At 48.8% G+C, this 22,738-nt stretch overlaps 1 pseudogene; it reads right to left on the minus strand.

Moving 5' to 3' along the window:
• Positions 1–7,194: 7,194 nt before the first annotated feature.
• Positions 7,195–22,738, minus strand: part of LOC101443090 (cytochrome P450 2D17-like) — a 58,427-nt pseudogene continuing 42,883 nt past the window's right edge.

Below are 22,738 nucleotides of genomic sequence, written 5' to 3' on the forward strand. Positions count from 1 at the left end.
ACACAGAAGAACACACAGTGAGTGGACACAGAGAGCAGACGATGGCGGTGGGGTGGGGGAATGGGAGAGAAATAAATAAAAAATAAACATTAAAAAAAATTACAAGTCATACTAAGAATATGGAAGACTTGGCCGAAGAAAAGGAATATATCAAAGCCCCGGAAGAGATGCAGGATTGGAGACAACTAATTAATTAAATGCTTACAAATTTCCAAAGTCAAATTAATAAGTTGAAGGCCAATATGGCTATAGAGATAAACAACATCAAGAAGATATTGAAGACATTGAGCAACCACAAGGAAGAATTTGAAAACCTAAATAGAAAAGTACATAGCTCTAGGAATTACACAATAGGTGAGAGGGAAGCGGATTTGCCTCAATGGATAGAGCATCTCTCTACCACATGGGAGGTCCTGGGTTCAAACCCACGGCCTCCTGACCTGTGTGATGAGCTGGCCCAAGTGCAGTACTGATGTGTGCAAGGAGGGCCGTGCCATGCAGGGGTGTCCCCTGCATACGGAGCCCCCACATGCAAAGAGTGCACCCCGTAAGGAGAGCTGCCCAGTGCAAAGAAAATGCAGCCTGCCCAGCAGTGGTGCCACACACACAGAGAGCTCACACAGCAAGATGATTCAACAAAAAGAGACACAGATTCCTGGTGCTGCTGACAAGAATACAAGTGGACACAGAAGAACACACAATGAATGGACACAGAGAGCAGAGAACTGGGGAGTGGGGGCAGGTAAAGGTGAGGGAAATAAATTCAAAAAATAAATCTTAAACACATTAGGGACATAAAATAGCAGACTCAAAATGACAGAAGAAAGATTAATACTCAAGATAGAACAACTCAAATTGAAGAAAGAAAAGAACAGAGAGAAAAAAGAATGGAAAAAATGGATTAGGGGCTCAGGGAGCTGAATGACAATGCAAAACTCGAGAACATATGCATCACAGGAATTCCAGAAGCAGAAGAGAAGGGAAAGGCAGAGAAATACTATTTGAGGAAATAATAGCTGAAAATTTCCCAACTCTCAAAGAAAGAAATGAACTTGCATGTCCAAGAAGCACAGCATACCACAATCAGAGTAAATATGAATATGCCTACTCCAAGACACACACTACTCAGCATGTCAAACATCAAAGATAAAGAGAAAATTCTGAGAAGGGGAGGGAAAGGCAAACCATCACATATAAGAATAAAATGGTGAAACTAAATAATGCATTAACAGTAATATCTTTGAATGTGAATGCATTAAACTCCCTGACCAAAAGATATAGGCTGGGAGGCAGATGTGGCTCAAGCATTTGGGCTCCCGTCTATCAGAGAGGAGGTCCAAGGTTCAAAGCCCGGGGCCTCCTGGTGAAGGCAAGCTGGCCCGTGTGGCAAGCTGGACCACATGGAGTGCTGGCCTGAACGGAGTACTTCCCCATACAGGACTGCTACCCCACACAGGAGTGCTGGCCCACACGGAGGGCTAGAGTAGCAGGATGACACAACAGAAAGAGACACAGAGGAGAGAGAATAAGAGACACAGCTGATCAGGGAGCTGACATGGTGCAAGAGAATGATCACCTCTCTCCAAATCCGGAAGGTCCCAGGATCGGTTCCTGGAGCTGCCTGGTGAAAATATAAGCAGATACAGAAGAACGCACAGTGAGTAGACACAGAGAGCAGACAATGGAGGGAGGGGGGAGAGAAAAAAGGACATTGGCTGACAGAATGGATTAAAAAAACATGATCTATCCATATGCTGCTTACAAGAAATGCACCTCCAACCCAGGGGTACAAACCAGCTGAAAGTGAAAGATTGGAAAAAGATACTCCACACAAATAGTAAAAAAAAAAAAAAAAGAGCAGGGGCAGCTATACTAATTTCGGACAAAACAAACTTTAAATGCAAAAAAAAAGTTATAAGAGATACAGAAGGCCATTATATATTAATAAAAGGGACAATCCCTTTTATCTGTGCACCTAACCGGGGTGCCCCAAAAATACATGAGGCAAACTCTGGCAAAACTGAAGGGAAAAATAGACATCACTGCAATAATCACTGGAGACTTCAACATCCTACTCACATCATTAGAAAAAAACAACTAGACAGAAAATCAACAAGGAAACAGAGAAACTGAACAATATGATAAACAAATTAAACCTAAAAGACATATACAGACCCTTGCACCCAAACTCAGAGGATTATACATTCTTCTCAAGTGTCCATGGATCTTTCTCCAGGATAGGCCATGTAAGGTCACAGGGCAGGTGTCAATAAATATACAAAGATTGAAATTATACAAAGCACCTTCTCAGATCATAATAAAACGAAACTGGAAATCAATAATAGACAGGAAAGAGGTAACTTCACAAATGTGTGGAGGCTAAACAAAGTACTCCTAAATAATCAGTGAGTCAAAGAAGAAATTGCAAGCAAAATCAAGAAATATATTAAGACAAATTAAAACTAGACTGCAACTTAAGTCAAAACTTATAGGGTACAGTGAAGGTAGTCTTGGAGAGGGAAATTTAGAGCTGTAAACATCTCTATTAGGGGAGAGGGTATAGCTCAAGTGATTGAGTGCCTGCTTTCCATGAAAGAGGTCCTGGGTCCAATCCCTGGTACCATAAAAAAACAAAAACAAAAACAAAACAAAACAAAACAAAACAAAAAAGAAAAACGCCTATATTAAAAAAGAAGAAGACTAAAATCAAAGATCTAACTGAACAACTGAAGAAACTAGAAAAGAACAGCAAACCAATCCTAAAGCAAACAGAAGACATATGAAGATTAGAGCAGAAATAAACGAATTTGAGAACCAAAGAACAATAGAGAAAATCACCAACCAGAGGCTGGTTCTTTGAGAAGATGAATGAAACTGAGAAAGCTCTAAATAGACTAACAAAGAGAAAAAGAGAGAAGATACAAATAAGTACAATAAAAAATGGAGGGAAAGTTACCACAGTCCCCACAAGAAGAAAAAAAAATCATAAGAGGATATTTATAGAAACTGTATGTCAACAAACTAGACAACCTCGATGAAATGGACAAATTCCTAGAACTGCACAAACAACCTACCCTGATGCGAAAAGAAATACAAGAACTTACCCAATCATTTATTGAGATTGAATCTGGTATCAAAAATCTCCCAACAAAGAAAAGTCCAGGACCAGATGGCTTCACAGGTGAATTCTACCAAGCATTTTGAGAAGAATTTACACCAATCCTATTTAAACTCTTCCAAAAAATTGAAGAGGAAAGAAAAGTACCCAACACATTTTGTGAAGCCAATATCACCCTAATACCAAAGCCTGGAAAAGACCCTACAAGGAAAGAAAATTTCAAACCAGTCTCTCTCTGAACATAGATGCACAATTTCTCAACAAAATACTTGAAAACTGAACCCAACAGTATATCAAAAACACTTATGCATCATGACCAAGAGTGATTTATTCCTGGTATGCAAGTCTGATTCAAAATAAGGAAATCAATTGATGTAATACACCAAAATAACAAATTGGAGGATAAAAACCACACGATCACCTCAAATTGATGCAGAAAAGGCATTTGACAAAATCCAGCATCCTTTCTAGATTAAAATACACTTCAAAAGATAGGAATAGAAGGAAAATTCCTGAAAATGATAAAAGGCATATATGAAACCCAGGGCCAACATCGTAATCAATGGAGAAAGTTTGAAAGCTTTCCCTTTAAAATTGGGTACAAGACAAGGATGCCTACTATCACCCTGTTATTCAACATTATGCTTGAGTACTAGCAAGAGCAATTAGACAAGAAAAAAATTAAAGGAAAAAAGATTTTAAAGAATGAAAACCAAAAGAAAGAAATTAAAGGCATTCAAATAGGAAAAGAGCAAATAAAACTCTCACTATTTGCAGATGACATGATCCTATATTTAGAAAATTCTGAAAATACTATGACAATGCTCCTTGAGGTAATAAATGAGCTCAACCAAGTGGCAGGATACAAGATCAACATGTAAAAATCAGTAATGTTTTTGTACACTAGTATTGAACAACCTGAGGCAGAAATCAGGGAAAATTCCCATTTAAAATAGCAAGAAAAAAGACTCAAACACTGAGGAATCAATTTAACTAAAGTAGTACAGGACCTATATGGAGAAAACTACATAGCAATGCTAAAGGAAATAAATGAAGACCTAAACAAATGGAAAAACATTCCATGTTCATTGACTGGCAGGCTAAATATCATGAAGATGTCAAGCCACCCGAAATGATTTATAGGGTCCATGCAATACCCATCAAAATTCCAACAGTCTGGGAAGTGGATGTTGCTCAAGCAGCTGGGCTCCCACCTACCACATGGGTGGTCCTGGGTTTGGTTCCCCATGACTCCTACAGAAAATGAGCAACACGGTGAGCTGACACAACAAGATGATGCAACGAGATGACACAACCAAGAGACATAGCGAGGAAACACAAAGAGAGACACAACAAACAGGGAGTGGAGGTGGCTCAAGCGATTAGGCACCTTTCTGTCACATGGGAGGCCCCAGATTGGATTCTTGGTGCCTCCTAAAGACAAGCAGATACCAAGTACAAACAACAAGGGAGGAAGGAATAAAGAAATATAAATAAATCTTAAAAAAAAAAATTCCAACAACCTACTTTACAGAATTAGAAAACGGACTTACAAAATTAACTTGAAGATTCCCCCAAACTAGGTTGTGCCTGACCCTTTCCCCGACCTCTATCCCCTGGTAACCGATGAGCAGGTTTCTTTCCCTGTAGTTGCCTTTGGGACAGTGTCATATAAATGGAAACACATGGCATGTCACACTCTGTGTCTGGTTTCTTTTAGTTGGTATGATGCATCTGAGTCCTTCATGTTGTTTCTGTAGTTTGTTCCCTTTTATTGCTGAGTAGTGTTGGGTGGATACAGCACACTTTGTTTTCCATTCACCACTTAGACGTTTGCATTGCTGCTAGTTTCAGTGATGCAATAATACGACCGCTGGAAATATTCACGTAGAAGTTTTTGTGTAAACGCTGCTTTTCCCTTCACTTGGGTAAATACCTAGGAGTGATTTGTTGGGTCATAAGTAACTTATATGTTTATTTAGCTTTTAGAGCTCCTGTCCTCTTCCTCTTCCTCTTCCTCTTCTCTCTCACTCTGCTCTACTTTCTGGGAAATAATTTTTTGAAGTTTATCTTCTAAATTGTAATTGGCTTTTCATCCTTGCTGCCACATTCTTATTTTTCAAGAGTTTGTGGTCCTTGTTTGAACATTTCTTTTTTAGAGCCTCCTATTTGAGTTTCACAAAAGCAAAGTTTTATCTTCCTGAAGAGTTCAGTGTTCCTGAAGTTAGCCTTGGAGCTTTTCCTCAGTCTGGCTGTCCTCAGGTGCCTGCTCAGGCCTGGCGGAGCCTAGAGCTCCCTCCCCGTCCCTGCTCTCTCCTTGTCATGCAGCCCATAGGGGAGACCTCGAGGCCAGTGTGGGGGCTGATGGACAAGTGCTACCCCGTGACCACTCAGGTGGGTGAGGCCTGGGCACCCCTAGCTCCCAGCAGGAAGGTGGCTGGGGCACCCCTGGGGAGGCAGGGAGGGTGGACTGCACCAGGAGAGCGGGGACTGGTCAGGGAAGGATTTTTTTGTTTGTTTGTTAAAAATGAAAGATTTTTATTGCCAGCCCAAAATGGACATATATTATGAGCAAGAAACAACTTTTGATACATTGGTCATTGAGATTAGATATTTTATGTTAATGTGGCATCTATTTTTTATTTATTTATTATTTATTATTATTATTTTTTAATTGATTTTGTAAAAATATTACATTAAAAAAAATATGAGGTCCCATTCAACCCCACCGCCCCCACCCCACCACTCCCCCCCCAGCAACACTCACTCCCATCATCATGACACATCCATTGCATTTGGTAAGTACATCTTTGGGCATCTCTGCACCTCATGGTCAATGGTCCACATCATGGCCCATACTCTCCCACATTCCATCCAGTGGGCCCTGGGAGGATTTACAATGTCCGGTGATTGCCCCTGAAGCACCATCCAGGGCAACTCCAAGTCCCAAAGGCGCCTCCACATCTCATCTCTTCCTGCTACTCCCCATATCTATCAGCCACCATGTCCACTTTTCCCACTCCAATGCCACCTTTTCTCTGTGGGCCTTGGATTGGTTGTGTCCGTTGCACCTCTATACCAAGAGGAGGCTCAGATTCCACATGGATACTGGATGCAATCCTCCTGCTTTCAGTTGTAGGCACTCTAGGCTCCATGGTGTGGTGGTTGTCCTTCTTCAACTCCATCTTAGCCGAGTGAGGTGAGTCCAATAAATCAGATTGTAGGAGCTGAAGTCTGTTGAGGCTCAGGACCTGGCTATCATATTGTCAGTCCAGAGATTCAAATCCCCTAAATACATCTTAAACCCCAACACCAACTAAAATTCCAGTAAAGTAGCATGAAAGTCTTGTGACAAGAGATCCCATCTGAGTCCGATTTCATCACGCAGAAACACCAGCTCCAAAGAAGGGACATCTGACATGGCAGGGAACCCCATCTGCCATGACCATAGAACCTGTGGGTCTCTTTAGCCCTCAAAGAAACGAATACCTGGGGTTGTATCTACTTTATCTGTCTCTTAGACTTTGCTCAGTTGTGCATAAGGGCAATCCTTCTGACAGCCTCCAGACTCTTTTTTGCGGTGTCACCTCTCCCACTTCCTCTGTAGCGAGGCAGAACCAAGAGTGAGAAGCAGCAGGCCCCTGAGGTGAGGAAGGGGCTGGGCTGGGGCCGGGGCTCTCCTGGCAGTTTTGCAGACCCAGGAGCTCCCCAGCTCATGGCAGGGAGCCCGGGGACAGCGGCCGGCCCTGCAGGAGCTGCCAAGGTTAGCCCAGCTGCAGTTGAGAAGGGAAGGACTTCCCAGAAGAAGTGGGAGCTGTGCAGTCGCCAAGAGTAGAGATGGGGAGGGAGGCGGCTTTCGGAGGCCCTTCCTGCCTCCTTTCTGCTTTCCTCCCTCCCAGGCCATGAGCCCCTGGGCACTGGGAGGCTCCAAAGATGGTGCAAAGGAGAAGAGCACTGACTCTGAACCTCCTCTCCCCAACTGCTCACCCAGTGGGGCCTGTCTGCCCCTGTGCCAACCTGGGGGCTGCCCCCCACCACACTGTACCCCTCCTTGCTCCCCAGGAAAAGAAAAGGGACCAAATGGAAGTTGCTTTAATCTGATCTGGGAAAATCAGTTCTCAACAATGTTTAAGCCCCAAAGGTTTTAAATTAGAAAAGCCTAACCAACACTGAGGCATTCACATGAAACTTAGTTTCTCAGTAAACCACTCTGCCTATCTGAAGGAAATCAAAACAAATGACCATTCAAGACACTTTAGCATTCTTTGAAAGTACTGTTTTTTCCTATATCATCATCTACTTAAGAGAAACACAACCAGTTCACTTCATTAATAATCTCACAGACCAGTTTTGTCTAGAAACTTGAGAAAACATAAAACACATGTCCCAGTTATTACAGGATCAAAGGTGCCATTTAGGTGTCACACATTAAAATGCTACAATATAGCCTGCGGTGGCAGAAAAGACACTTAACACATAAATACTACTTCATCTTGATAGTCAAAGGTCAGTAATTTCATGAACTGCAAGGTACTTTAACTTACATATGGTCATTAAAACCCAGTAAGTAATTCAAGTATGGCAATATAAAGGTAGACAATTAAAGATTTAAGTACTCTAAAATTTAAGACATGAAAATAAAGCTGTAAACTGTGTTTCCCCAACTTTGATTTTCATGTTAGAAATCAGGACCTTACTATAGGAAAAAAGCAGTTACTATATACAGTTGCCCTAGAGGATAAGGAAGGTTCAGGAAGTACAAAAAGTATCAAGACCCATATTGGCTTTGTCATATGCTTTTCTAGCTCATTTCAGTTATTCTTGGTTCATAGTAAGTCTTTAACCCTAACAAACTTCCTTGGGTCCTTTAGAAGCAAACGACGGTATCTTCAACATGTACTGGACCTTGTCTTCCAACTGGCATGGCCTTGTGAGTCATTTGTGATGAACTCTATGACAAGGTCTTCAGAATTATCCACTGACTCAGTATAAGGATTCCAGTCATCCCCAAATCTACACATCATCCACTGTAATTCTTTAGAAAAAGCCTCTTTTATCCTGTCCACCTTCTGCACCCCCAATTTCTTTATTTTCATCCTCAAATATGGGGTCTTCTTCATCTGCCAGCCCACCAGCCAGTCAATCCATGTGTTTTTAAATTTTATTTCAATTCAAGCCCACAGACCCCTTAGGGACCCCTGCACTGGAATGAGGCTGACTCGCTGAAACATGGCAGAGCATGGTTTGGGAAAAGGATGGGAAGGGGGGGGTTGGTGGACCTCTGACTCCTGGACGGCTACCACGCTGCTCAGGGTAAAGCAGCAGCTGCGCGGCGATCAGTTACTAGAGTCAAAACTACCACTGGAATTTAGAAAGACCAGACCCCATTCCTGAGGAGCTGGTTCACTGGATATGGAAGGACATGCAAAATAAAAAGAAACAAGCTAGCATACAACCCCTCGGTTATCGTTTCATAAAAACCAAGATAAAATAGTGCTCAGGCAGATCCCGATGATGCACCAAGCTTGAGTTTCAGTTGGTCCGAGCCACGGCCACTAGCCTCAGAGCCAGTAAAGGGGAAAAGTATGGTAGGACAACAGGCAGTGCCTCTATGACCTCTGGCCACCACAAAGGATGCAAGTGGCAGCAAAAACCAAGAAACCCCTGACACCAGGGAGCGCAGCGGGAATGCACTCTTCCATTTTGCGAACTGGCAGCAGTTCCTGAAGAACATCTACTAAAATGAACTGAGAGACTGATCAGCTTGAGGGCAGTGTCCCTGCATGAATGCTGCAGAATGCAAGATGTTTGGGTTGAGGCAGGACCCAGAACTCACCACTGAACCCCTGCTAAATGAGGTTACACCACCAAGGGAAGCTGGCGTAGTGGACTGGATAAAAGTTGCTGGAAAGTTCTCTCATGGTGCTATTCAAGCTGTGCCAGGTTGGCCTTGGTAATTGGCATATCCATCCGTTTAATATTCCCCTTACCCAGGAGTGGTAAATGCCATGATTAAGGAGCCCCTTTTGCATGGGCACCCATGTGACCTTAGTGATGTCAAATCAAGGAATACTCTAGAAGGCTTATTGGAATTACTTTTTTTCTTCTAATATTTTTGTCTTAGCTTCCTTATTGGACTTCAAGATGATAAGGAAATTTTAGTGATTGACAAGAGAAAAGGGAAAGACAAATAGGAGAGTCAAGGGACTCATCTAGACAGGATGGGAGTCTAAGTGGCTGTTAAGAATTGGGATGGATGAAGTGGACACGGATGAGGCTGAAACAAAATGTCGCCATTTAGCCACATTGGAGGTTGACTGGACCCATGGGAACCTCTACTGATCCCCCCACACTAAAGGATCCTGAGCAAATTTTCTCTACTTACCCCAGTTTGGAGGAATTTAAAAAAGGCAGAACGCAAAGATGATGAGAAACCTGACCTCAGTCTGCCAGGGGTGAGGGTCTGAGGACCTCCTGGAGGACCAGGGTCTTCTGACACAGACGCCGAGCTGGCAACCATAACCTGTGCACATGTGGGGGCAAAGGGCAAGGCAGTGGAGAAGAGCCTTTTCTGGGGTTCCTTGGTATGAGAGCCCAAGGCACTGGGAGTCAAAAAGCTGTGGCGAAGTCCCAGCAGACTACAGTTAGGCTGGGAGAATAGGGGGATGCGACGGTTGATGGGATCAAGGTGCAAGTCTGAGGAAAATTAGAATGTTTAAGCAGACTTCATGTGAAGAGGCTGCAGTTCCTTTACCTGGAATCTTATTGGGATATTACTTCTAACTAGGGAACACTGCCCCTGCTCCCACCAGCATTAACTGGAGATGCTCAATGCCTGAGCCCACACAGGTTCACTGGAAACAGTAGGTGATAGCTGATGGACGAAAAGACTGCCACTGTATAGACTCATTTCTCCTTTCCATTTCCCCCTTACATTAGGTCAAACAGCATTTTAAAGTCATGTTATTATATGTAGACAGGGATATTCTGCTGATCCGCATTGAACCTTTAATTCAAGGTCATTTTCTAGTTGCATCTTCAGCTGGTATTTGGTAGTGATCCCTCGGTGCCAGGGAGGCTCATCCCTGGGTGTCATGTCCCACGCTGGGGGGAATGCACTGCATCTACATGCTGAGTTTGGCTTCGAGACTGGCCACATTTGAGTAACATGAAGGCTGTCAGGAGGAAACTCCCAGGCACAATACTGCTCTAGGCCTTGTTCTTATTGCAGGCATATAGGCTCACAAGCATAGTCATTAGTATCAGGAGCCCACTGTTGGACCCTCATTCCTTCCTGGTTCTTACCATTGCACCTGGGGGACTGCTGCTGTTCCCCTAGGGACCACGACAGAGCTCCCCTGGCCAGAAACCCAGTACCCCCCCAGCTGTTGTTTTTAATTGTTTCCACTATGAGTATATCTAAACATTACCATGCACCCTGGACATATGCCCTGTATAACTCCCTGTCAACCATATATAGCCTGTCAATAACTTCCCATACCAGTATTCCTCGATGGGAGAGAGTGTTGCTGTGGGGGGAGTGGGGGGTGGGGGCAGTGGGGTTGAATGGGATCTCTTATTTTTTGAATGTAATATTTTAAAAAAAAATTAAAAAAAATAATAAAAATGTACTAAAAGTTAAAAAAACCAAAGAAACCCCACAAAAGTACAATACAGAAGAAAGGGAGATGGTTCAGGGAATAAAAAGAAGGATTAAAAAAAAGAAAAAGACTGCCGCTGTAATTAATGACATGTTAGCCACTCAAGTGCCTCTAACACATTCTCTACACAATAACCCTGTGTCCCATGGAAACCACAGATGGCTGTGGAACTATCAGTCGACTGTCAGGGCTTGAGTAAAGTAGTGCTTCTCATGGTATTATCAGTCCTTGGCATGGTTTCACCAAGGCAAAAAGTAGAGCAGGCTGTAGACTGGTCCTCAGTGACAGAGCTTGCAAATCCTCTTGTGTGCACAAGCCTCCATCTTAGAAAGGAGTCAACCAGCGTGTGCCATCAAGTGGGAAGGATCACGAGTTACATTGTCGGCATTGCCGCAGTATTGCTTGAATTCACCTGCCTACTGTCATCACTTGGCTAGACTTGTACTTCATGCAAGTCCCAGATGTAATAATCCTCTCTACTGATGATATCGTGACAACATCAGAAACTGAAGAGCAAGGCAGGGCTGATTTAAATGCAATGGTGACAGATAAAGTAGATACAACCCCAGGTATTGGTTCTTCTGAGGGCTACAGAGACCCACAGGTTCTATGGTCATGGCAGATGGAGTTCAGTGCCATGTCTACTTTGGAGTTTGTGTTTCTGTGTGATGGAGCTGGACTCAGATGTGATCTTTGTCCACAAGCCTCTCCTGTTACTTTTACGGGAACTGTAGTTGGTACTGGGGTTTAATGTATACCCAGGGGCCCTGAATTTCTGGACTGACCATGTGATAGCCAGGCCCTGAGCCTCAACAGACTTGCAACTCCTACACTCTGGTTTATTGAACTTACCCCACTCAGCTAACATGGAGGTGAAGAAGGTCAACCCCCACACCAGGGAGCCAAGAGTGCCTACAACTGAAAGCAGAATTGCATCCAGCATCCATGTGGAATCTAAGCCACCTCTTGATATAGATGTGGAGTGGACACAACCATTCTAAGGCCCACAAGATGGAGGAATAGAGTATGGATTACAGTGGACTTACTCATATTCTATTCATGAACTATAGTGATTAGTAATCGAAGAAAATGTGGCATTGGTGTGGACAAAGTGGCCATGGTGTCTGCTGGGGGTTGGGAGTGGGAGGAAGAGATGTGATGTGGGGGCATTTTCAGGGGTTGAAGTTGTCCTGGGTGGTGCTGCAGGGAAAGTTACCAAACATTGTATGTCTTCCCATGGCCCACTCGGTGGACTGTGGGAGAGTGTGGACTATGGTTTGGACCATTGACCGTCTCTCATGAATATATGACAGATGTATTCACCAAATGCAATGAATGTTTGATGATGATGGAGGAGATTGTTGTTATGGGCAGAGGAGTGGGGTGAGGGGTGTGGGGGGTATATGGGGACCTCATATTTTTTGAATGTAACATTAAAAAAATAAAGACAAAAAAAAAAAGAAGACAGTTGCTGAGGGCAGGGAGAAGGAAGAAGAGATGAGATGTGGGGGCATTTTGGGACTTGGAGTTGTCCTAAATGATATTACAGGGAGATGCTGAACATTATATGTCCTGCCATAATCCACTGAATGGACTGGGGAGAGTGTAAACTACAATGTAAACTATAATCCATGCCGTGCAGCAGTGCTCCAAAATGTATTCACCAAATGCAATGAATGTGCCACAATGATGAAAGAAATTGTTGATGTAGGAGGAGTGTGGGGGATTGTGGGGTATATGGGAACCTCTTACAATTTTTAATGTAATATTTTGTGATCTATATGTTTTAAAAAAAAATCTTGTCACCTCAAAAAGAACAAAATAAAAAAATAAATGCAATGGTGATGCACAAGATCAGCAGAGGCTGAGTGACAAATCCAGGGGAGTCCCAAGGGCCTGTCCAGACAGTGCAACTCTTCAGAGTAACCGGGTCAGGCGCCACCTGTAACACTCCACAGGTAACTAAATAAACTGCGGCCATTGCCTACCCCTAGAACTAAGCCCCACAGCTCCTGGTTGGCTTATTTGCATTTTGAAGGATGCATATTCCATATTTGGAAATAGTGTTAGTTCCTATCAAGAAAACGTCCCTAAGGGGAGTATTTGAACAAAAAGCCAGGTCTGAATGGCCAAAAGCAGTGGCTCTCAATGGGCTTGGGCTCTTATGATCCACACTACTAAAATTGTGGAAGTGCCTGTGACAAGGACTTCAACTGACTGCAGCCTGTGGCAAGAGTCCATGATGCCACCTAATGGCAACTTCTGGGATTTTGGACCAGAAAACACTGCCAGCTGCAGTAGAGCAAAATGTGCCGTTCGAGACGATTACTAGCTTGCTTTTGGGCATTCATTGAAACTGCTCCTATGCCTGAAGGACATAACATCATTTTAAGAACTGAAATACCCACAATGTCCTGGGTGATGTCAAAAGAAACACTCTACTAGGAAGGCAGTGCCCAGAAGAGTTCCATAATGAAATGGAAATAGTTCAGAGAGGAACATGCTGCTGGGGGACTGCACAGAGACAGTTACCATACTCCAAGCAGATAGCTTCAGTTGCCCCGGGGCTGAGTTTGGAACCACCTGAGGAGCTGCTGCATCCTATTGGCACCTGGGAGATACAACAAACAGCTCTCTATTGACCAGCAAAGGGCTGCTTGGTTTAGAGATGGCCATTACGAGATGGACAGACAGCATCCTGCTGAACGGCCGACGTGCACGCTATTTTCCTCCCGGTGATGGAAGAACTGGACAAGAGTCCCCATGTCTGAGCTCTTACTGACACCTGGGCAAGGGCCGCTGGCCTGGCTGGGGGTCAGGGAAGTGGGTAATGGAAACCTGGCCTATTAACAGGATGCCTGATTGCTGCAGAGCTCGATGGAAATTACTATGGGAATCTAAGGGTACATTAAAATAGGACCTCTTGATGCCCATCAGAAGAACTGCCATTCAGGATTGGAAGGTGACTGGAACCAGCAGGTGGACACCCTGGTATGCTCACGTGGGGTGGCCACAGGGGTCAGGAGACCTGTGGACATGGGGGAGCTGCAGCAGTGCAGAGATGAACTGAGTGTCGGCACATCCCTCTTGCTCCCTCCAAGACAGAAACCACCACCAGGAACTGTGCTTCTGCCAGCAGGAAAGCCAGAGTGTAGTGGCTGCAGGAAAAGCCTGGCGCACAGCTGAAAGTGTTCCACATCAGATGCTGCTGGAAGCCCAAGGAAGCTCTAAAGGGGTCCAGACAGGACAATCACTGCCTCTGACTGGGGTTTTGCAAACCTGCTGGTGGGTGCAAAGGCTGAAAGGGCTGTAAGATGACTAGAGGAGAAGACACTTGTCATAAGTTGGACAGTGCCCCCCAAAAGCTATGGCCAAGTCCTGAACCCCAGTGCCTGTGAAGATGACCTTATATGGAGGTAGAATCGAGTTAAGATGAGGTCATACTGGTCCAGAGAGCCCTGATCCCAATGACCGGTGTCCTGAGGGAAATTTGGACACAGACTGGGAAAGAGAACAGCATGTGGTGATGGAGGCCAAGACAAGAATGATGTGTCTATAAGCCAAGAAACACCCAGAATGACCTCCGACCACCAGAGGACAGGAGAGAAACATGGGGCGGAGTCTTTGCTCAAGACTGAAAGGAACGCGGCCCTACCGGTACCTTGAGACGTCTCGTCTCCAGAGCTGTGAGAGAATAAACTTGTCTTTAGTTTATACCGCTTTGGACCACTGAGCTGCATCTCTTCAGACAGAGAACACACTTTACAGCCTGTAGCACTCAGCAGTGGTGAAGCGCTAGCACATCCAATGGTCAGATTTTGTTCCATATCATCTTCAGGCTAGAGGCGGTCTGAAAGAGGAATGCAATGGACAAGGAAGAATCTGTTGTGTAAAGCAGGAGGGAGCAAGGCAGGAAGGGCTGGCCGGACGCGCTCCTGAGTCTGTGCTCACACTCAATACGAGCAGGCCGCGGGGAGGTCCCCACTCGACAGGTGCCTCCGCTTCTCTGGAGGATCCGGGAAGGAGGCTCACAATTGTCCCCCATCACCTCCTCTTTCCTCCCTCCTACCTGACATCGCGGTCTAGACAGGAAAGTTAAGGAGAACCTTAAGCCTTCGTGGAAGACCTCCTAACGGACTGACGGGGTGGACTGTGCCTTTGCCCCATTTGGCAAATCCGGGTTGACAGTGAAAGCTGCTGTCTGCCTCGTGGTGGCGAGCCCTCTGGTCCGTGCCTGTGTGAGCCTATGCTGGACGAACGGGAGCAGACGAGGCCGTGGTCAGGGCATGCTGTCCCACTGGAACCTGCACAGTGGCCAAACTTAACGCTCGTTCCAGAGCTGGGAAGTGTAGATAAAAATACACAGCAAACAAGAGAGAACTAGTGGCCGAGGGTAACGGAATGAGTACATGGGTGACACAACGAGGGCAGCCCCGTGTCACACTGGAGCCTCAAGAGGTTCCGAGTAAGAGAGTAACACTGTCTCTCAGCAGTTACACCAGATGCCCCAGAGGACGAAGCCACGTTTGCCAAGGTCCCTCCTGCTCTGGACCCTGACAAGGTCGAAAGGAAGCCTGCAAACCCGTGAGGCGTCATTTTGGTCTCACAATTTGATGAGCTGGACCGACCGCTGAAGGCTGCATGGAACTCCAGCCATGAGCCACTGTCTTTTGACTCTTATTTTTGGGGTTCTGGACCCTGCAAAGGCTATCACATGGAAGGGGTTTTCGAGGACCACTGGGTCCTAGCAGCTCGGGACTGAATGTTGAGAAAGGGCCCTGGTTCTTCAGGACAAAACACAGCAGCGGCCCACGAGTCCCGGGAGACAGGAGGTATTACACAGGACGGCTTCTGAGGGGATTGCAGCAGGAAGCAGCTCAGGCGCTCTGCATGCCCCCCCGGAAAGAAGCCTGCCTGACACAGCACGGCGTGGGAGGCCTTCGCCCTCTCCAGGGGAATCACATTGGGGCGGGACTAGCACTCGTCTAACTCCATGAGTATGGGAGACCCAACAACTGTGGGGCAAAGCATGGGTGCTAGCTGCGCTCAGGCCATGAGGACAAAACGCCACAGCGTACATGGTGACACCACGTCAGCCACAAGGGATGAGCATCACTGCTTTCCTAGCTCTGTAAAAGTCCTTCTGGCAAATCTTTGTGTCTCAGGCCTTGTTGGGGACCACTGGTCAATTGTCCCCCACCCCTACCGCCAGCCCAGCCAGGGACTGCGCCCATCCTCTCAGCAGCCCATTCATGTTCACCCCCTCCCTGACATTCTAGGAGCCAGGACCTCTGCTTCGACCTTGTCACCAACCCAGGCAGGCAGCATGGGGTCTCAATGGGTGACATGGGGAAGAGGGAAGGGCAGCCAGGCACCTTTGAGCCTCGGTATACTCATCTGTCAATGGAATCATCTAGAAATGCAACGAATACTTGAGCAGGGGGTAGGGCTGGCCCCGGGCACAGGCAGGACCCAGACAGGGAGCCTGGGTGGGGACTGCCCCGCGGGCACCGAGAAGCTGAAGCGCTGCAGGAGGCAGGTGAAGAAGAGGAAGAGCTCCATGCGGGCCAGGGGCTCCCTGAGGCATGCGCGGCGGCCTGTGGGTGGGCGCAGGGACACTCAGTGAGGCTTACCCGCCCCAGACACCCTTGGGAACAGGGCAGGGGCCCCGCACCCCACGGGCACCTACCTGCTGAGAAAGGCAGGAAGGCTTCCTGCTTCACGAAGCGGCCCTGGGCGTCCAGGAAGTGTTCCGGGTGGAAGCGACGGGGCTTCTCCCAGACCGTCTCGTCCTTCAGCACCGACGACAGGTTGAGGACGAGTGTCGTCCCCTGCACAGGAGATGCCAGGTGTGTGGGGACACCTGCAGGGCAGGGAATGCCGCGCCCGCTGCCACTGCACAGGCACCATCCGCCTGGCGCACACCCACACCCATTCGAGACCCGCTGGGCCCAAGAAGCTTCCCCGAAGCCCATCCTCAGGCCAGGCAGGGGCGGGTGGCCAAGCCCTACCTTGGGGATGAGGAAGCCCTGGACCTCGGTGTCGCGGGAGGTCATGTGTGGCACGCCCAGGGGGATGATGTCCCCGTAGCGCTGCACCTCGTGGACCACAGCGCTGGTGAATGGCATGAGCGCCTGGTCTTTCATCTCTGGCTGCCGGCCCTGCCCGACCACCTCGTCGATCTCCTTCTGGACGCGACCTGGACAGACAAGCGCCCACAGTGGGCCGGAGCCCAGGGGGCTGGGCGCCGATCCTGCCCGGACCGCAGCGGGCAACCCCTGTGCTGGGGGCCGTGCCCGCGTGGAGGAGGAGGGGCCGCTGCGACAGGAGCCCCCGCCCAGCTCTGGGCAGTGTCCCTGGTGTCCAAGCTCAGGTGCCCCAGCCTGTCCCTGTCCACCCCCTCATCCCCAGGCCCCAAGCCAGGCTCACGCTGCACGTCCGGGTGCAGGACCATGAGCAGGAGGGCCCAGTCCAGCGTGGCCGAGGTGGTCACCATGCCCACCGAGAACAGGTCACCCACCACCAGGCGCAGGTTCGCGGCAGTGAAGCTGCTCTGGGGGTTCCCTTTCGCCTGGGGGGCAGAGAGTCGGCTCGGGGGCCAGGGGAGGGAGCCCCAGTCGGCCCCGCCCGTACCGCTCAGCCTGGGAGCCCCGACCCCGTCTCGGCCTCGCAGGCCCCTCACCTTCTCCACCTCGGCCAGGTAGGCGTCGGTCAGGTCTCGGGGTGGCTGGGCGGGGTCCCGGGTCTCTCTGTGCTCAGTGACCATCTCATCCATGAGGTCCAAGAAGGCCTTCTGCGAGGGGAAGGCCTTGCCCGCCACCCCGGGGATGCGCAGGAGCCCCGGGACCACGTTCAGCACCTGTGTGGGGCAGCGCCAGGCCCTGGGTGCTCCCTGGCTGGGCCCAGCTCCGGGGACCGGGGGTCCCGGCCCCTCCCTGTCCCGCCTCCAGCTCTGCCTCCCCTGGGGGCCCTTGCCCCACCCCCTGCACAAAGCCCCCTCCGTGGGAGGCCAGACCCAGCAGCCCCTCCACCCCCGACCCGCGCACCTCTAGGAAGAAACCCGAGTCCTCCTTCAGCACAGCCTCCATTAGCGACATGAGCTTGCGAAGGTGGCCGTCGTCGTACTCAAAGCGGCGCCCGTGGGTGAGGGAGGAGATCACCTTGCTCACCGCTTGGTTCAGGAGGTCTTGGGACTAAAGGGGCGTCCTGGGGGTGCAGGGTGTGGGTCAGGGGGCCGCCCCGCCTCCGCCTGCGCCCCTCCGCCCGGCACTCACCCGCATGGTCGGTGAAGGCGGCGTACAGGTAGGACGCCTCCTCGGTCACCCACTGCTCCAGCGACTTCTTGCCCAGGCCGAAGTCACGCATGGTGGACACGGAGAAGCGCCGCTGCTCGCGCCACGCGGGTCCGTATTGCGCGAGGATGACGCCTGGGGGCGGGGTGGGCACGTGGGCGCCCTGCTGGGCCCTTCAGCCCCACCCCACTGCATGCTGCTTCTTGCCCTGGGAGACCCCAACTCTGCCCATCTTGACTGCCCCCCACCCACCAAAGAAAAGCCCTCCCAGGGCCCACTCCGCCCAGTCCCCGCAGGACCCGCTGTGTGCTCCAGCTGCGTCTCCCCGCCTGTGTGGCCCTTGTCCTGTGCCCCTCGCCTGTCTCTGGTCACTTCCGCCTGGCTAGGGCTGGCACACGGGCTCTGCCTCCGCCAGCGCTCACCTTGCGCCCGGGGCCCAAAGCCCAGGTGCTCGTAGACGGGAAAGGGCGGCTGGTCCGCGGTGTCCTCGCCCCGCTGCAGCAGCGCCTCGCGCACGGCCGCCAGCCCGCTGATCACGACTGTGGGCTTCTGTAGCTGAGCGAGAGGGTTTCGTCCTCGCTCAGGCCCAAGAGTCGAGGGGGGCTTGCTCCTGCCGAACCACCGGCGGGGAGTGCCCCAAGGGGAGCACCGGTTCTCCAGGCGTGGGGGACGCGCGGTTGGGGAAAAACCACGGAGACTGCTTGAGCGCAAGAACAGGTCTGCTTTATTACGGAAGTACACTTAGCTATATAGGGTTGGGTAGAGGGAGGGGCGTGATGAAGGGAGGGTTGGCTAAGGGGCGGCTGTGGACAGGCTGAAGCTGATGGATAGACCTGAGGTAAGCAGTTACTGGGGAAGAGGGCAGATTGTGGGTTGGCAATATGGGCGGGACTGGCGGGAAGGACGGCGGGGGCTGGAAGGGGAGGAGGGGTGGAGAAAGGCGGCAACAGGCGTCCAGGCCAGCTGCAGGCCGAACACGTCCCCGAAGCGGCGCCGCAGCTGCAGGCCGAGGGTGAGGCTCCGCTGGGCCAGGGACCAGGCAGGCTGCTGGCCCCCGACTCAGCACGCCAGCCTTGCGGACCCTCAGGACATCTGGCTCCTGGGCTCGGGTCACCCTCCCGGGGACTAGCACCTCACCTTGGATCCCACCATGTAGATGGGCCTCCGCGAGGATCACCAAAATGTTAGTAGACCTGAGCTAGGGCCTCATTGTACTGATGAAGGAAGCGGCTCAGGGATGAGAGCAGTGAGGCCACGGGCCACACAGCCGTCACTGTCCCCTCTCCACCATGATTTCCTGATTTACATGGAGAGTTCTCTCCCGCCTCCTCCCGCCTTCTTTGGTGGTCAAGAGGGGACTGCCGAGTCTTTCATAACCTTTGTGCGGTCAACTGGATCCCAAACCCGTGGCCAGGTCCCACTCTCCTCCGGACTTTGCCCTCCCCTCACTTTGCTTTCCCAGGGAAATCCCTTCCCTGAGGACGCCTCCTGCTTCCTTTTCTGGACCTGGCTTCTTGTCCAGCCTGTGCTTCACCCACCACCTCCTGTCGGCACTAGGAAGGGTGCCCAGAACCCCTCTGTCCCCTGGTGCGCCCTCTTCCTCACCTTGTCAAAGCAGTATGGCATGTTCTGGAAGTCCACCTGCAGGAGGTTGCCCAGGCCGGGCAGTGGCATGGGGCCTGGTGGGTAGCGAGGGGCCCAGCGCACGCGCCGGTGCATCAGGTCCACCAGGAGCAGGAAGATGGCCACGGCCATGGCCAGGGGCGACAGTGCCTCCCCGGTCAGCAGTCCTTTGGCTGCCTCACTGTCAGTTCTGAGCAGGGGAGCAGGCGAGCGTTTAGAGACCCACCTTGGGCGGACCCGTCCACACCTGGGACGCCCGGTCACACCAGGTACCTGGGATCAGACCAGTAACTCCCAGCACACAAACAGGGCTTCCACAGCCTGGCCCATGTCTTAAATAAGGGGCCAGGACCTGACCCTCGCCCTCAGCACAATCTGTTGGAGCCAAGATTGTACCAGCAGGGAAAGCCAATCAGTGTCAGGGGTGGGGCAGCCCAAGGTCATTGCTCCTCTTACCCAAGCACCTACCCAGGTTGGATAAGAGCGGGAGACCTGGAAGGAGAAGCCCTCCCCCAGGCCCTAGTGCTCCGCGGGCTGTTAGGGGGGTCGGGCTGACTTGACCCTGCACCCGCTGATGTGTCCACAAGCTCGCCCTCAGCACACGCTCTTGCCCTGCCCACCCTCACCTGCTCCTCTGGAGTGGACTTCACCACCAAGGTGTCAGCCACCCTTGTCAGAGCCTCAGGGAGCTGGTCACGGTTAGCAGAGCCCTGGAGGGCCTCCACCTGGCCCCCAGTGCACATCGTGCACACTCAACAAGCTCACTCACCAACACACAGGAGCACCCGCTCACCCCAACCCCCTGCACACTCGCCGCTGGGCCTGGGTGCCCGGGCCCCGCCTGACCTGGCCTCTCTGGCTCTCGCTGCATCACCTCCAGCCTGGAGTTGAGGCTTCCAGGCTCTGGTTCCCCTCAGCACACCTGCGGCTCCAACCCAGGCCCCCTCACCGACCCCGGGCTGGCAGGTAAGCTTGCCATTTGCCCCGCTCGAGTGTTCAACAGCTTGGAGGTCTGAGGATGCAGTACGCCCCTTCCGAACATGGACCAGACCTCTCCAAGGGCTGCCTCGGGCACCCAGGAGCCAGGAGCCTGGGGCTGTGTGGCCTTCAGTACTGGCTCTCAGATATCTTCAGTTTTATTTCCTTTTTTTTCAGGGAGGGTTTAATTTATTTTTTACAGGAATTGTAGGTTTACAGAAACATCATGCAGAAAAGAGTTCCCATATACCCCCCCCCACAGTTTTCCCTATTAATAACATTTCTTACAATTGATGAAGCAATATTACTATACAGTAACTGTATTAACTACCGTCCATAGTTTACATTTGGGCTCACTCTGTGTTGTACAATTCTATGGGGTTTAAAAATGTATTACGATATCATATATAGAACATACAATTTCCTATTTTTTTTTTTTAATAGTTTTCAATGCATTAATTTTTTTTTTTTTTAAAGATTTATTTATTTATTTAATTTCCCCCCCTCCCCTGGTTGTCTGTTCTTGGTGTCTATTTGCTGCATCTTGTTTCTTTGTCCGCTTCTGTTGTTGTCAGTGGCACGAGAAGTGTGGGCGGCGCCATTTCTGGGCAGGCTGCTCTTTCTTTTCACGCTGGGCGGCTTTCCTCACGGGCGCACTCCTTGCGCGTGGGGCTCCCCTACGCGGGGGACACGCCTGCGTGGCAGGGCACTCCTTGCGCGCATCAGCACTACGCATGGCCAGCTCCACACGGGTCAAGGAGGCCCGGGGTTTGAACCGCGGACCTCCCATGTGGTAGACGGACGCCCTAACCACTGGGCCAAAGTCCGTTTCCCACAATTTCCTATTTTAACCTCTTGCAAATACACAATTCAGTGTGTGAATTTCATTTACAATGTTGTGCTACCATCATCACCATCCATTACCAAAACCTTTCCATCAGATTTCTGGTATTGGTAGTTTGTGTCTTCTCTTTTTTTGTCAGTCTTGTTAACAAAATTGAGATTTGTCAATTTTGTTGATCATTGCTTTATTTTTTAACAGATCAATTTTATAGATTCATATTAATAAAGCATACAATTCATCCAAAGTATACGACCAATGGTATTTGGCATAATCACATAGTTGTGCATTCATCACTTCAATCATTATTAGAGGATTTTCATCATTTCAATAATAATAATAATAAAGAAAAAAACCCAGGTGAATAAACAAACAAGAAAATTCTTCACTTCTCAATCTCTCTCTGTTTACCCTGTTGTACTTACCTGCTATGTTTGGCTGTTCTTTATTGTTTGTTTTGGTTTGGGTTTTGTGTTGTTGTTTTTTTTATCTAATGCTTTTTAAAAACAAATCAGTTTTATTGATACATATTAATAAAGGATACAATTCATCCAAAGTGTGCAATCAATGGTATTTGGTATAATCACATAATTGTGCATTTTCACTTCAGTCATCTCTAGAACATTTTCATTATTTTCATAATCATAATAATAAACAAAAAACAGAAAGCTAGAAAATTCTTCACACTCAATCTCTCCGTTTCCCCTACTGTACATAGCTGCTATTTCTGGCTATTCTTGCAATTATTTATTTCTTAAGCAGTTTTATTGAGATACAGTCACATACCATAGGATCTCTCTAAAGTGTATAATCAATGGCTTTTAGTGTAATCACAATGTTGTGCATTCATCATCAGAAAAGTTTTAGAACAATTTCATTACTCCAAAAAGAAAAACTCCACACCCTTAGCATTCCTTCCCCAGCCCTATATAACCACTAAACTAATTTCATCTTAACAAATGGATTTATATTTACATTTTATATAAAAGAATTCATACAGGGTTACACAATATATTTAATATATTTAGTGCAATCATACAGTATTCATCCTTTTGTGTTTGGCTTGTGTCACTCAACATAATGTCCTCAGGCTCATCCATGTTGTATATGCTTTACAACTTCATTTCTTCTTACAGCTGCATAATATTCCATTGTGTGAATACACCACAGTTTATTTATCTGCTCATCGGTTGATGGACACCTGGGTTGTTTCCAGCTTTTGACA

This window comes from Dasypus novemcinctus, chromosome 12, assembly GCF_030445035.2.
Source record: "Dasypus novemcinctus isolate mDasNov1 chromosome 12, mDasNov1.1.hap2, whole genome shotgun sequence".
Classification (NCBI taxonomy): domain Eukaryota; kingdom Metazoa; phylum Chordata; class Mammalia; order Cingulata; family Dasypodidae; genus Dasypus; species Dasypus novemcinctus.